The sequence below is a fragment of the Elephantulus edwardii genome, unplaced genomic scaffold (genome assembly GCF_000299155.1).
Source record: "Elephantulus edwardii isolate Elephantulus edwardi_28Jun2011 unplaced genomic scaffold, EleEdw1.0 scaffold00216, whole genome shotgun sequence".
NCBI classification, from domain to species: domain Eukaryota; kingdom Metazoa; phylum Chordata; class Mammalia; order Macroscelidea; family Macroscelididae; genus Elephantulus; species Elephantulus edwardii.
The window spans coordinates 694,092-711,162 of record NW_006399966.1 but is presented as its reverse complement, the minus strand read 5'-3'; the positions used below and the strand labels follow the sequence as shown (position 1 = coordinate 711,162).

The window sequence follows — 17,071 nt, the reverse complement described above, 5'->3', positions numbered from 1 at the left end:
TCTGGGAAAAAGGAATTCTTAGGCCGGAATTTTAGAAATGTTAGAAATAAGTGTATTTTTTTTGTAATAGCCTTTTAAAGCTTTATTGGGGGGGAGGGAAGCTTTATGGTTTGGTAGTGTGTGTTTTCTTTTTTTTTATATCACTCTTTTTTGATTACTTAATAAACAGTATCTATACAAGAATTTTATTTAAAATTCTCTTCTATAAAGTGACATGGTACTGAATATCCTGTCTATTTATTGGGTTAAAGCAAAGTGAAAGTACTATATAGATCTGCTGCCGGGGGAAACATTAAGTTGCAGGCTGCAGCTGGAGGATTTTACGTAGGCACCTGTGGGTTTGAGTGCGTTCAATATACAGACTGCAGTAGGAGGCTGGCACTGACTCTGCTGACTCCAGTACACTCCTTCACTGCTGTTCTGCCGATTTCTCCACTGTCCAGAAGACAAAATGGTGCAGCATGTGCAGGGCTTGGGGAAAAAATAACCGTCAATATGATCCAGAGGTGGGTTTGCTATAGTGAGCAGGAGAGAATATTTTTTAGCAAGATTAAAGGCAGGGGTATAGTTTAGTAAATCAGATGTCCTTCACTATTTTAATATTTAATTATGGCCATTTGAGAATGAAAATGTTTTATTCTGAAATCTGCATGCCCTCTCTGTAGAAATATTTAGGTATATTGCATATGTAGCATTGACAAATGCATGCATATTAGTTTATAAATGAGTTTATATTTATCCTATTCATATGTCAGATGTATGTATGTGTTCATACAGAATTTCTCTAGTAACACTAGATTTTTTAAAAAACAACACTGATTTTACCTTTTTCTGTTGCACATTTGTCGCAGCTTTGCTAGTGCTTCTTTCCTTGCATTGTTCATTTTATAATAGTAGAAAGCATTATTATCAGAGCATTCTCTGGTGAGATGTGGGAAGTCAGGAGAACGAACACTGGTGTTGGCACTTCATATTTTATTGATGACTGTAATGCAGTGTAAGTTCGCATTGCACATAGTCATGCTTTAAATGATTACCTCTTTTATGAAAGCAAACTATTTGTAAGAACAGCCATGTTGTAGACAGTGAATGTGAAACTAAGAGACAGGATGAAGAAGTAGGACAAGTAAAATTTTTCTGTCCTTCATTTCCTCAGTAAATGCTCAGCATTGACTCAAGGCATTGTCATTTTAAAAGTACAGTAGAGAAATAGTTGGCTGTCAAGCATGGAAAAATCATGGTTCCTTGCCCCCCTTCCGGAAGCACTGTAGCTAATATGCTGATACATTTGGGGTTTGGATGGCTGCATGTTGTATGAGAGCTGTCCAGTTGAGATAAGGCATCTTTACTTAAGCCACACCCATCAGATTCAGCTTGTTTGTTTAAATGCTTAGGGCCCTATTTTAATTCTTATTTGTAACTGTGGAATGTTTTTATGTCTAAGGAAAATACAGGATTCAGAGATTCTGGGTGAATATGTTCTTGAATATCTGAGTTGCTGTATTAATAGCACAGAATAGTAATATTTAAGTCATGCTGCATTAGCTCCATCACAGAGAGACTATTTGTATGGTCCACTATGAGTATGCTGGAAATATTCTGATCATATAGGTAACAATACTGTTGTTATTTTCGTGTTGCAGTTATTAAGTGGGGATATGACATTCAGACTTCAGATTTTCTTATTTGAGAAAATACTATTTCACAATTTTTGAATGCTTAATTTGTAAGTGCAAATTTAAAGCCTCAACCTGAATGTAAAAACCTATTTATGATGTTTTCTTTTAGACCAGTGACAATTTGGATGTGATAAGAATGAACTATCTGCCACTATGTGATCACTGTGTGATAAGTATGACTGTCTGCCACTTTGTTGCATTATCTCCCACTTTACAGAAATACCAAGAATTAGCATTGCTCTTAGTTTCCAGAGTGATCATACTCTTTATTTTCAAAAGTCTTATCTTTCTAAAAACAAAAGAAAACCTAACATCTTTCATCTATGCTATATTCTTTTGATTTTCTTGAATACTCAGAAGAATGTGGCATTTTTTTACATGCCCAATTTAGTGACAGATAAATAACTATAGATTGAAGTATACTATATCATTGGATTGTTTCTCGTATCTAAAATGTTATATAACCCTGATGGAATGTTGCAGATGAAACAAAGAAATCTGATTGGTTCCTTCAGAACACCAAAAAACCCCAAAACCAAACCTATTGTCATCAAGTTGATTCTGACTCACACAGCAGCTTAGAATTCCATTCAAACCAGAAAGTTGCACATCATTGTATATGTATGGGTTAGTTATCATCACATTAAAAACACCTGGAAGAAGAGAAGTTTGGAAGATAAAATGAAGTTGTGAAAACACTTCAGTAATCCTCATCTTTAAACATTTCATTCTCTTGAAAGTGTGTAGTTTTGCTTCTTCAGTCTCATTGTTTTCCTTTGATTATTGTTACTTAAAGTGTTATAGTTTATCAAGATAAAATTGTCTAAGTATTGTTATTTAATAAAACAGAAGACCCTCTCTAAAAATTTGTTAGGTTGTGGAATTGGTTAGTGAATAAAATGAAATTAGTATACTTATTAAGTATGGATAAATGGGATCTGTAGGGGTTGGGAAATAGGGATGTGATAGAAAATAGTCCTAAAGAATAGGAACCTAATAGTTAACTCTCTGGTCCCACTCCTCCTGTCGTATTAAAATTGCATTAGCTAATTTGTTGTCTAATACTTACATGATGCTTGGTGAGGACATGTTATTGGCATTCAGATAGCAGAATATTGCAAGTCAAAACAGGTGGAGAATTGTTTGCTGTCTGCTGCCTATTAGAAACACCCTTGAGATGTGAGAATAATGTACTTTAGCTTTTGTGTATTTATTATTCTTGGCTAGATGGTCTGGTGGAATGTAGTTGTAAATTACAATACCAAATAAATGTCCCTTTTATACTTTTATAGAAAACACTTGAAATATCACTGCAGTTTATTTAAAATTTGGAAATTTCTATATTTAGACAGTGATAGGTCAAACTCACTTACAGGAGGTAGGGAAAGGAAAAATTACTGTGAGCAAAAATGAGCATTTGAATTAAGAGAATAAATTATACTGAAAGGAAATAGAGAAGCATCATAAAATAAAGCATAATCTGATACATGCTTTATCCAGATAGAAAGCAACTGTTTCTTCTAGGTTCCCTTTCAGTGCTTATTTTGTAAATGACTCGATATGCTAATAGAGTCAGGCTGAAGGAAGCTGGCTGCTAGTGTTACAAGCTGAAAACAAAATGGCTGGCAAGAATTAGTACTGTAAATTTTCAATAGAGAGCTGGATGCAATTAAAATATCCTTTGTTAAAGGAGAATGCTGTAAAGTGAGATGATAAGGGAATGGGTATTGTAGGAGATATTTTTGACAAGAAAAAAAATTTTATTAAAGAATTTACAAATACTCTATTACAGCATAGGAACAAAAGCTTTATGCTATAAATAGAGAATAATATATTTTCAACTAAACAATGCAACATTCTTTTTACCATTCATTTAGCTATCATTGTCTTTGTGATTCTAAGATGCATTTGATTTCTGAGAGTGTTTTTAAATGAATCTTTAAAATTGTGATGTAGTTAAGCAAAGAAGACATGAATGTGTTACATTCTTTGCATAGAGGACATTTAGTGTTAAGTTTCTGAAAATATTATTTATTTATGAATCTGCTAGATTAGATTCTGCATCCTTAATATGTATTAAGGATGAGTTAAAAAGAGGAAATTTAATGAGCATATAGATTAGAAAATGACCAATACCCATAAATTTACATGTAGAAAATATTTCTCTGTGTACAACTATAAGTCTTTCCACTAATTTTTAGTAATTATAGAAAGATTAAGTGACATTAAAATTGTTGATAGGGTTGGGTAGATTGAGAAATAGCTTTAGGAATTCTTAAGTACTTAAATAGGTTGAAGTTGGTTCTTTATTAGCTTGCATGCCTTTCTGGGTGTAATGACCATGTACTTTAAGAAGGCAGGTGACAGACATTTGTCATCATCACTTCTCCAGCACATGCATGGTACACTGTATTTAGCCGATACCTAGTAACTCTTTCCTGACTGGATGAATGCATAATAATAGCAAATATATGCGTACACATGCTCGTGTGTGTGTGTGTGTGTGTGTGTGTGTGTGTGTGTGTGTGTGTGTTATGTATATTGCTGTTATTTGTTATCAAGTTGGAACTGACTCAGCTGACAGCTGGCAGGTTTTCAGAGGCTACCATAAATCCCATACGAGGAGATTATTGTCTTTGTTCTGTGGAGCCCCTGGTCGATTCAAACTGTCTTTGAGTACACAGCAAAACTCCTTACCCACTAGGCCAACAGAGCTTCCTGATTTATGTAGACACAGAATATACAAGTGTATACATACCTACAAAAATGCACTTGTAATTATTGTTTAATTTCATAACCTTATCGGTTCTACTCTATTATTTTGCTTAGTTACTAGATGACGAAACTGAGATATAAAGAGGTCAAATTAAAATGGAAGTGACAAGACTTACAGTTGTACTAGTGTAGTTTCAAACTCTTTTTTTAAAAAAAATTTTCCCCCAACTCTTTCATCATCTTTTTTTTTAAAAAAATATCATACAAAACTGTGTTCTTCCTACAAAAGAAAAAGCCCCAAACTTGTTTTATTCCATGCAGCATCCATCTGAACTGTGTGGTCACTGGAATGTGGAGATGAGCCCTTCCCTGGGTAGTCCCCATCTACAGGGGCTGGAGGTCTATTAGGGCCACCAGGGATCTTGAGACCAGCGGGCTGTAGACAGTGGGAGAGCCTGCGGGACTGAGAGCTGTAGGGCATGAGTGGCCCACCATGGATCGTTGAGCCAGATTGGGAGTATGAAGAGGGGGCCTCAGGTTTGCAGTGAGAAGAGCTTCAGTGGAAATGGTGAGCCTTGCCTATCCTGGTCCGTAGTGTCCTGTAGGTGTGAGTGGTACAGCTCAGGTGCCTCTTGAAGGTCTGTGACCTCATCATCTTTTCTGCCAGTTACAGAAGTTGAGATGTGTTTGCATTCAACAGTATTCCTAAGCCTTAGGAGTAAACACTGTGTATGTATTCTGACAGAAGACTATAAAAGCAAAGAAAATCTTTTCAGTACATCTCTTTTGAAATTGCTTTTAATGATACTTTGTTTCCTAAAAGTCTTTTTTTTTTCAATCACTTATCTGTAGCTGATGGCCTATGATCATCAGCTAATACAGGTGTACAGCTCTAAAAGATATTTAAAAACCTATGTTGTTGTCCAGTTAATTGTAACTCATAGCAACTCTGTGTACAACAGACTACAATGATGCCTAGTATTCTGCCATCCTCACAGTTACTCCATGCAAGCCTGTTATTGCAGCCAGTGTGTCATTCTGAGAGTCTTCCTCCTTTTTGCTGACCCTCTGCTTTCCTAAATAACATGCCTCCGGAAATCCTATGAACCTTTTTTTCATAGGATCGCTATGAGTCATGCTCAACATGAAGGCAATCAACAACAACAGCTGCTTTATTTAAGGAACAAGAATGACAAAAGAATGATGGATGCTTTTGAGTTGTGGTGTTCGAGAAGAGTACTGAGTAGCCCATGCGCTGCCAAAAGTATAAGCAAGTCTGTCTTGGAGGAGTTAAAACCAAGATACTCCTTAGAGGCAAGGATGGTGAAATGTCATCTCACAAAGTTTCAGCATGTTGTCAGGAGGGGCGGTCCTTGGGAAAAAATCATCATACTTGAGAAAGGTGGAGGGTCAGAAAAAGGGATGAAGACCCCTAAGAAGATTGATTGACACAGTGACTGTGATAAGTTGGCTGGAACATATCAGAGATCATGAGGGTGGTGCAGCATAGGGCAAGGTTCCTATCTGTTACTAACAGCGTTGCCATGAGCATAGTCAACTCAATGACACATTTTTTTAAAAAGAATATTTTTGGTTTTGGTTTTTTGTTTGTATTTTTTTATTATTACACAAGTTTATTTACAAAATTCAAATACATTGTTTTCCAGAACAGATTCTTCCAATTTCACTTAACAGCAACAACTGCCTTACCCAGCATGTTATCTTTCTCCAGGCACTGACTGGTTCCTGCTGAAAACATGCCTAAAGTATATGAGATGAATTCTCACCATCCTTCTAAATAGCATTCTGTCTGTATTCTTCCAAATTTGTTTTTCTGGCACTCTGTATTCAATATTCTTTGCCAGCATCATAACTGAAAGGTGTCAATTCATTGCCTCTGCCTTATTCATTGTCCGGTTTCCACATGCATATGAAGCATGGCTTGGGTCTGGTGTATCTAAGTCGTCAAAGTTACATCTTTGCTTTTGAACACTTTAAAGACATTCTTTGCAGTAGAGCTGCCCAGTGTAATACGTTGTTTGATTTCGTGACTACTGCTTTGATGAGCCTTGACTGTGGATACAAATAAAGTGAAATCCCTATCAACTTCAAGGATTTTCTCCATTTGAAGATTAAAAAGATCAAATACCAAACCTCTTTGGTATATATTCTGTCTCAAAGGAAAAAAAAACTTCCCAACTAAACCAGTAGGCCCCATATATTAACGTTTTAAAAGCTCATTCACAGCAAATTGGAGAATATGTGATGATTTCCATACTCTCCAGACGACTTACCTAATATTTAATTGATCATCAGATTCTGTTGATTACAACTTCTGAATGTTTCTAAATTTGTCTTCTCATTTTTCTTTCTCCCTTCCTTACTTTAGAATTGTCTTCACTCACATGTTCATTCTTTAACTTGCTCCCTCTCTCACTTTGGCACTCCCACTGAGTTGGTTCCAGCTCATGGTGGGAGACACATCTGAACTCATTTCACGTTTGAGTTTTGTTTTTTTTTATTGCAAGTAGCATTAAGGTGAATGTCTTTATATATACCTCTTAGCGTTTTCCTAGAGGCTATACCTAGAAGTGGAATTGCCAGATTTAACTTCTACCAGATAATTGCTCTCCACTGTCACTGTCTTCACTTTTGGCAACTTAAGTTATGTCAGTGGCAAAGCTCAGGTTTCTTTCATTTTTACTGCTTTGTTCTTCTGTACATAAGTTTTAAAAAATATGTGTGTAGATATATCCACATGGTGAAAGAACACAACTTTATACACACCTTTTCCGATTTTAAACTACTCTATAGCCCCTTGTCATGCTTGAATAACTACTATTTGATCCATGTACAAGTTCTGTATGAGCAAAATTAAGTGTTCTAGAATTTCTGCTCTTCACAGTATTATCCATAATTTATTATGATCCACCCAGTTGAATATCATGTAGTTGATATACTTGTTTCTGTTTAAGACAAAAGACTATGTATCCTTTAATATTAACTATATCTCAACATAAAAAGAAAATTCTTAAAACAATAAACAGCATCATGGGAAATGGTGAAGAATTTGGATTTGTGGAGAATTTTAGTCTTCTTGTTCTCACGGAAGCTGTCACATGACACATTGCATTGTAAAAATGTGTTGCAGAAATCCTCCTTAATCTATTAAAAAACTAAGATGTTGTTTTGATGACTAAAGTATATTGACCCAAGCCATGATATTGCCAGTCTCCTCGTCTGGAGTTCTGGTGGCCTAATAGTAAGAAGCTGTGCTGAAATCCCAAAGACATGTGGTTTGAATACACCAGCTGCTTCATGAGAGAAGGATGGGCAGTCTCCCCCTGTGGAATTTACTACCTCTGGAAACCTGCTGGAGGTTCATCTATGAGTTGCTCCAGACTCAGTGGCACACAACAACAACAACAAATATGCTTGTGAAAGCTGGACGATGATAAAGGAAGCCTGAAGAAGAACTGACAAATTAAAATTGTAGTGTTTGTGGAGAATATTGAGTGTCTCATGGAGATACAATGGAGAATGGACTGGCACAGGAGGACCAAATCTGGCTTGGAGAAAGTACAGTCAAAATACTTCTCAGAAGCAGAGAGATGGTAAGACTTTATCTTACTCACCTTGGGCATGTCATTCAAAAGTAGGAAAGGCCGAAGTCAGCATCATTTATACTTGACCCTTTGGGAAATTTTCAGACTGTAACTTGTATGGGAATAGCTGCTGATGGATTCTAACCTCCAGAAAGGTGTCACCTTTAGGTTAGCAGTGCAGCTCTGTACATCTAAAAGGGCTGTAATCACTTGACGAAAACATATTTATAGAGAGTCAGTGAAGAGACCCTCAGTTATTTAAGTTCGTACAGTGACTGCAGCAGTGGGCTCAAATAAAAGCAGTAATTGTGAATATGGTGTACAGCACCAAGCAAGGTTTTATTTTGTTATACATAATAAGATTGTTTTGAGTTGGAAACAACTTGACAGCACCTAACAACAGCATACAAATAAAAAGATTAATTGCATTTAGGACATTTGCTGTCAGACCTTCCCATAGTGCTGAAGAGTAGTGATGTCAGTCTAGCAACTAATGTGTGCGTGCTCCAGGCTGTGGTTTTTGCAGTGACTTACAGGGCATCAAAGAGTTGGACAGTGAGTAGGCATGCTAGAAGAATAATCTGTGCGTTTGGAATTTGGTGCTGGAGAAGACTATTGAATCTGTGCTTTTGAAATTTTGTGCTGGAGAAGAGTATTGAACATAGCATGGACGACCAAGAGAACAAACAGGTCTGTCTTAGAGAGGGTGAAACCTTGGAGGCAAGAATTTTGAAGCTTTACCTAACATACTTTGAGCATATTTCCAGGAAGGACCAGTCCTTGGAGAAGGACAGTACAGGAGAGAAAGATCCTGGATGAGATATATTGACACAGTAACTGGAGTATTGGGGGTAAAGTGATGGAATTAGTGAGACTGGCTCAGGATAGTGGATCAAATAGTAGTTATTCAAGCATGACAAGGGGCTATAGAGTAGTTTAAAATCGGAAAAGGTGTGTATAAAGTTGTGTTCTTTCACTATGTGGATATATCTACACACATATTTTTTTAAAACTTATGTACAGAAAGAAGAACAAAGCAGTAAAAATGGAAGAAACCTGAGCTTTGCCAATGACATAACTTAAGTTGCCAAAAGTGAAGACAGTGACAGTGGAGAGCAATTATCTGGTAGAAGTTAAATCTGGCAATTCCACTTCTAGGTGTAGCCTCTAGGAAAACGCTAAGAGGTATATATAAAGACATTCACCTTAATGCTACTTGCAATAAAAAAAAAAACAAACTCAAACGTGAAATGAGTTCAGATGTGTCTACCACAATTATGTGGATGAATCTAACCTGCCATCTCTTTTTGTATGTGCTATGATGTTTTATCTTGAATGACTGGTAAGAGGGAAATAATAAAGAAGAATAAAATTTTTAAGATATTGGAAGCAGGAGTGGCATCCTCTTCCTAAACAACATGACTCTGGAAACACTATGAACTTTGAGAAATGTCTGTAATTGTAGAAAGGTTTTAGGTCTTTTGTTCATAGGGTTGTTATGAGTCATGCTCAACTTGATGGCAGTCGTCAACAACATGAGAATTATTTAAAATTCCAATTTCAGCATCTGTAAATAAACATTTTTAAATTAATTTTTTAAAACACAGGCACATTTATTTGCTTACATATTCTCTATGACTATTTTTGCCCCATAATGCAGCACTGAGTAGTTGTGACAAAGAACTTGTATTTTGCAAAGCCTGAATTATCTTTATATGGAAAGCTTGCAGATCTTTGTTCTGGATAGAATTTTCATTTGTAGCATTTATGTCAGATATCTCCTCTCAGTTTGTGCCTTGTCTTAAAACTACTTTTGTTTTTAAGATCAAAACATCAAACTTCTGTTACATCGAAGTTTTAAAATTTATAGAATTTATTGGGGGTTTTCCCCTATATGCCATTTCAGAAATCTTTCCATACTCACAGACCTTAAATATATTTCCATGAAATAGTTTTGAAACTTTTTTACTTTTATATTTTAAATACTTTCTGTTGTTGTTTTGTTCCATCAAGTCAGAGCCAACTTATAGCTGACCCTCTAATGAGTTTTCAGAACCTGTGAAGAGGAGACAACCCTTCTTTCATGCATGGAGCAGCTGGATTTGAACCACCTGCCTTTGGGTTGACAGTGCAACTCCTTATCCACTAGGCCACCACATTTAGATTATTACTTATTTTTTTATTTTTAATAAAGAAACCATAGTGTAAAAAGTTTCTTTTTCCAGATGGAAAACAGCAGATTTCTCTACCCGGTTTAGTATTGAATACCCTTGAATACCCTTTTCTTGCTCCAGAGATTTAAAATGCCAACTTTCTCGTGTGTGTAATTTATTTGTTTGTGTTTCTGGGCTCTTTATAGTGTTCCTTCTTTATCTTTGGATTAAATATTTTTACATCCAACTTGGTTCAAATTATTCCCATTATCCAGCCATAATCATTGTTGTATTTAATTTTCCTCATTTCCAAGACAAAAATGTAAATGTAATAATATTCTAATGTAAGAGCCTGGCAAGAAGCACTACTAGTTAATTGATAAGTTCTTCTGACTAAAAGGTCGATGGTTAGATCCCACCAGCCACTCTGTGGGAGAATGATACGACAGTCAGTTTTTCATGATTGCAGCCTCAGATACCCAATGGATCAGTTCTACTCTTTTCTTTAGGTTGGCTATGATTTGAAAGTTTTAAAATTTGGCAACAGCAATTTGATAGCATAAGGAAGAATCTGACTTAAGGACAAGTTTAGGGAACAAGATAATTTTTTAATTTTGTATATTACACATACTAAAGTCATGCTGTCAGTTTTAATAGCATTTTTTCTTAAACCATTTAAATACCAAGTTTTGTTTTTGTTACCTTCATTTCCATAATCAACAACTATGGTACAGGTTCTTGTTGTTAAGTGCCATTGAATTGTTTGTGACTCATAGTGACCCTATGAACAACAGCCCTGAACCCTGCTTTCCTGTGCCAACCTCATCGTCTCTGACACACCCATCCACATTACCCCAGTCACTGAGTCAATCCTACTCATCCAGGGTCTTTCTCCCTTGCACGGTCCCTCAACATTCCCAAGCATGATGTCCCTCTCTAAGGACTGGTCCCTCTTTGCATCATGCCCAAAGTATGTGAGACAAAGCTTCAAAACCCTTGTCTCCAAAGAGTAGCCTGGTTTCGCCTCTCCAAGATGAACCTGTTCGTTCTCCTAACAGTCCTTGATTTATTCAGTACTCTTCTCCAGCACTACAGCTCAAAGACATCAGTTCTCTCCTTCTGTCATCCCTAGTCATTGTCCAGCTCTTGGATGCACAGAAATATTTGCAAAGACCATGGCCTGGATCAGGATCACCTTAGTCTCCAGACTGACATCATTGCTCTTCAGTACTCTGGACGGGTCCCTGATAAGAGATTTTTCCAGTGTAATTTGTCTTTTGATTTCCTGGCTACTGGTACCAATAGTGTTGATTGTGGAGCCAAGCAAACTGAAGCTGTTGACAATCTCAATCTCTTCATTGTCAGTCATGATGCTGCCAGTCGGCCCAGAGGTGAGGCTCATTGTTTTCTTGATGTTGAGCTTCCATCCATATTGAAGGCTGCAGTCCTTGACTTTCTGCAGCAAATGCCTCAGTTCTTCCTCAGTTTTAACCAAAAAAGGTTGTGTCATCTGCATAATACAATGTTGTTGGTGACTCTTCCTCCAATCCTGATGCCACATTTCTCCTCATAGAGCCCAGCTTCCTGGATAATCTGTTCCGCATATAGCTTGAAGAGATCTCATGCATCCCTGGCATATGTCTTTCCTTATTTTGGGTGATGCAATGTTTCTTTGCTCAGTTCTGACAACTGCCTCCTGTTCGAAGTATAGATTTCACTTTAGCAAAATCAAGTGTTCTGGGATTCCCATTCTTTTCATAGTTAGCCACAGTTATGCACATTATTATGGTAAGTCATGGTAGCAGCATGTATTTTTTATCCAATGTACTAAGAATGGCAGTTTACCTTTTTAGTCTTTCTCTCCCAAAGCCTATCACATCCTATTAATAATAGAACATCATATTCAAATTTGTCTATATGCACCAACAGTTAGAGCCAAAGAGGACAAAATAGATTTCTACCAACTTTTGCAGTCAGAAATTGATTGAACTTGCAACCAGGATGCATTAATAATAATAATGAATGACTGGAATGCAAAAGTTGGAAACAAGGAAGAAGGATAAGTAGTTGGAAAACATGGTGTTGGTGACAGATAGGAGGCTGGAAATAGAATGAGAGAATTTTGTACCATCAATGATTATTTATTTCAAATACATTTTAAAAGAAAAACACAAACGATGGCTATAAACATGGACCTCGCCTGATGGTCTAAACAGAAATCAGACTGATTACATCTGTGGAAAGAACTGTTGGAGAAGCTCAATATCAGCTTTGAAAACTAGGCCAAGTGCTGATTGTGGTACAGACCATCAACTACTCATATTCAAGTTCACACTGAAGCTAAAGAAAATGAAATCAAATCCACAAGAACTAAAATTTGACCTTGAGTCTATCCTGCCTGAACCATCTCAAGGACAGGTTTGAGGCCTTGGACAGTAATGAACGAAGACCAGATGAACTGTGGGAGGATCATCAAGAATATAATTTATGATGAATGCAAAAGGTCATTTACAAAGACAGAATAGGAAGACAAGACTGAGCTGGATGTCAAAAGAGACTCTGAATATTGCACTAGAGTGCTGAGAAGCCAAAGCAAGGGAAGAAAACAAGGATGTAAGGAGATGAACTGAAGATTTCAAAAGGCAGCTTGGAAAGACAAAACAAAGCGTTATAATGAAATGTGCAAACAGCTTAAGGCACAGAATCAAAAGGGACGAACTCAGCATTTCTTAAGCTGAAGGAACAGAACAACATATTCAAGTCTGGAGTTGTAGTACTTAAAGATGCTATAGGAAGAATATGAAATTATCCAGGATCCATCAAAAGAAAATGAAAGGAGTACACAGAGTCATTGTATCAAAAAGAATGGCTGACACAGAAGAAGTCATCAAACAGCATATGACCAAGAGGCAATGGTTGGTTATAAAGGAGGAAGGTCAAGCTGCTATGCAGGAATTGGCAAAAAACAAGGCCCCGGGAATTGATGGACCACCAATTGACATATTTCAGCAAATGGATGCTGCCCTGGATGTGCTCACCAAGTTGTGCCAAGAAATGTGGAGGACACCTACCTGTCCAACTGACTGGAAGAGATCCATATTTATGCTCATTCCAAAAAAAGATTATCCAAAACCAATTGGAACCGTACGTCAGCAGAGAACTACCAGAAGTACAGACTGGGTTTAAAAGAGCCTATGGCACTAGGGACATCATTGCCAATGTCAGATGGATCCTGACTGAAAGCAGAGAGTACAAAAAGAATGTCTGTCTGCTTCTTTGACTACACAAAGGCATTTGACTGTCTGGGTCAAAATAAATTATGGCTAACCTTGAGAAGAATGGGATTCCCAGAACACCTGATTGGGTTCATGTGAAACCTATACTTGGACCAGGAGTCAGTCATTAGAACAGAGCAAGGAAACACTTTACGGTTCAAAATCAGGAAAGGAACGCATCAGGAATGTGTCCTGTCTCCATAACTCTTCAATCTATATGCAGAACAGATCGTTTAGGAGGCTGGTCTTTATGAGGAGGGATGTGGCATTAGAACTGGAGGAAGACTCATCAACAACTTAGATTATGCAGATAACACCACCTTGCTCACTGAAACTGAGGAGGATCTGAAGCATCTGCTGCAGAAAGCCAAGGACTGCAGTCTTCAATATAGATTGAAGCTCAGCATTAAGAAAACAATGATTCTCACCACTGGGCCAATTGTCAACATCATGATAGATGGAGATGAGATTGAGATTATCAATAATATCAGCTTGCTTGGGTCTATCATTAACATTCTTGGAAGCAGTAGCAAAGAAATCAGGACAATTGTATTAGGAAAGTCAGCTGTCATGGACCTCTCCAGAATACTGAGAAGCAATGGTGTCAGTCTAGAGACGAAGGTATTCCTGATTCATACCATGGTCTGCAATTACTTGCTGTGCATCAGAAAGCTGAACAATGATAAGTATGACAGGAGAATTGATGCCTTTGAGTTGTGGTGCTGAAGAAGGAAGAGTATTGAATAAATTTTGGACTGTTAGGAGAACTGACAGGTTCAACCTGGAGAAAGTGAAACCAGGCTGCTCCTTGGAGACAAGGGTTTTGAAGCTTTGTCTCACATACTTTGGGCATGTTGCAAGGGGGGACCAGTCCTTGGAGAGGGACATTATGCTTGGGAGAGTGGAGGGACAGCACAAGACCGGAAGACTCTGGGTGTGATGGATGGACTCAGTCAGTGACTGGGGTAATGGAGTGGCTGTGTTGGAACAATGAGATTGGCTCAGGGTACAGCAAGGTTCAGAGCTGTTGTACATAGAATCACTATGAGTTGCAAGTGACTCAACAGCATTTAACAACAAACAACCTACTTTTGACAAAAATTGGAAGTAGTACAAATGATACCATGTTAATAATTTTTTTTAATTGATGTGGAATTCATTCTTTTCTTGTTAGAGGGAAAGACCTATTAATGTTTTCTATAGAAACAACTCAATTTTAGGTGGATCTGGGCGAGTTTGTGATTTTCCAAGTGAAAATAAAGGTGTACAGGTATAGGAGAGAAAGCATTACCTGCCTCTTTATCGTGATGCAGAAGAGCATGATGAAACACATCACTGGTACGTGCCAGAACACTGGGACATTGAACGTCTCAAAGAATGTACAGACCATAGCCACCAGGATGCCCTTGGTGGCCGCATGTCAAAATTTGAACTTTGGCAGCCTTCAGATGAAGGGACAGAACTCCTCATTCTGTTTGGTTGGCAAGGAAAGGCCATCATCTGAAAGGCAACACAGCATCTTAGACAGGGCCCTGCACCGTCTCTGTGTTCCTGTCACTCCTGTCCCTGTATTGAGTTCCTGTCCAGTCTCTCCATTTCTGTCACTTCTTTCATTGGTCTTGTCCAAAACTCTTCTGAAAGAGCAGGCCTGAATCTTCCATTAGGGAGGGATCCACTTTTGGAGAAAGAAAAGCTGTGAAAAGATTTAGGTGGTAGATTCCCAAGGCGTAGATGACCATGTACCAGCCTTGCAATAGGTAAACTCTGATCATGGAGATGAAGCTCAGACCCAGTGTCACATCCCCTCGCACTGCTGTGTAAGGGGTAGACTTGTCTAGCCAGGACTGGTAGATCTTCCCAAGTCTCTGGAAGAACCTTTATACCATGGAATGTTTCCCATGTAGGGAATCGCCAACACTGTCACCTGTGGACATTCCGTAACTTGCAGCACCACCACAGCTGAGCCACAGTTTAAAATATCGGTATATGTACCCAGGAGCTCTATGAGTCAGAGCTATCTTGCTAACAGTTAAGAACAACAAACAAATAAATATACAAATTAACAAAAAAAAAAATCGGTATAACCCATTCACACACAGCAAGAGGAAATGTAGAGGGGAGGAAGATGTGGAGAAGATGTTTGCTGGTTAGAAGCTGGGCTGAATCTGTCACCTGAAACTCAGGAACAAGTTGAACCATTGTAACAATGCCTGTTTTCTTCACATAAAATAGTTGATTGTGAGGGGGGAGGAAGGAAAGAAGAGAAAGCGTTGTATCTTGAAATTATGTTCCTCCTTTTTATTTTTATGGTGTCTTAGTTATCTAGTTCTGCTATAACAGAACACAAGTGGTTAATTTTGCAAACATAAATTTCTTATAGTTTCTAAAAGAGAAAACCACACCAACAAAACACCCTCATTGCCATTAAGTTGAAACCCATTCATAGCTGACCCTTGGGCAGGTTTTCTAAGACTTTAAATTGCACAAGAGGAAATTGCCCATCTTTCTCAAAGAACCACTGGTGGATTTAAACCGGTACAGAGAGGCACAGCTTTTGTATGAGCAGTGCAACTCTTTACAGAACAATCCACCAAGAGCTTATATAATTCAGGGGGTTAGAAGTCCACTTTAGGGTGTAGAATCCAGGGGAGGACCACTCTATGTTTTGGTTCTGAGTGGAAGTCCTTATTTCTTTCAGTATCTGTAGGCCCAACATTCCTTGGTGTTCTTCACATGTCTTGGCCTTCCCAGCTTTCTTTCATCTTCAGTAAGATAAAGATGTTACAGGTTAGGAAATTTCCCTTAAAGGGCTCTGAAATGATTAAGAGATGTACCGCTCCACCCTTCATCCTCATTACCTAGCTTCCTTCACTATATATATATATGTGTGTGTGTGTGTGTATGTGTGTGTATATATATGTGTATATATATACACACACACACACACATATATATATATATATTTTTTTTTTTAGGAGATACAATATGACATAAAGTATCATTTGAGATCACAAAAAGACAGTGAACACTTTAAACTGTATCTCAAACCATGTCAGTAATTTATACTCTTTCCCTCCCTTGAATTTTTTTGTTATATGGACACATTAACTGTAGAGCTGGCCCCCTAGGAATATAATTGAACAAATACTTAATTAACTTTGTACCATGACTCCATATTGACATTGACAACAGATGACAAGACTTTCAGATCACTCATTGAGCATCTTAAAGTCCAGAAATAGTCACATAAATAATTAACCTTAATATGCTAATATTAATGCTACATTCATACATATAGAATGCATTATGGAAGCATAAAGGAGAGAAAAACTAATTCTTTTTTTCTGTTTTAAAATTTTTTAATTATTAATTTCAATGAAAATTTACAGAGACTTTGATTTCCATTCATTCATTGTTGCCCTTTTCTCCCTTCCCCCCCCCCCCCCAATATACCCCCCTCTTGGAAGAGTAAAAGAAAAATTCTTTAATTGTTTTACAATCCCTCTCCTCAGGTCCACTCCACTATGCAGCCTTCTCTCTGGATTCCCATCATGACAAAAATACCTAATCACATATCTCTTTTAAACAGTTTGCTCCCTCATCTGTTTCAATGCAGTATACATTATTTAACCCATCTTTCTTAG

General features: G+C 37.5%; 1 protein-coding gene and 1 pseudogene across 1 annotated transcript in view; one reads left to right on the top strand and one right to left on the bottom strand.

Annotated features, from left to right (window-relative positions):
- TANC2 (tetratricopeptide repeat, ankyrin repeat and coiled-coil containing 2) overlaps positions 1–17,071 on the top strand; it is a 380,809-nt gene that overhangs the window by 22,139 nt on the left and 341,599 nt on the right. The gene's annotated exons all lie outside the window — the stretch shown is intronic.
- Positions 4,675–15,361, bottom strand: LOC102851355 (annotated as a pseudogene).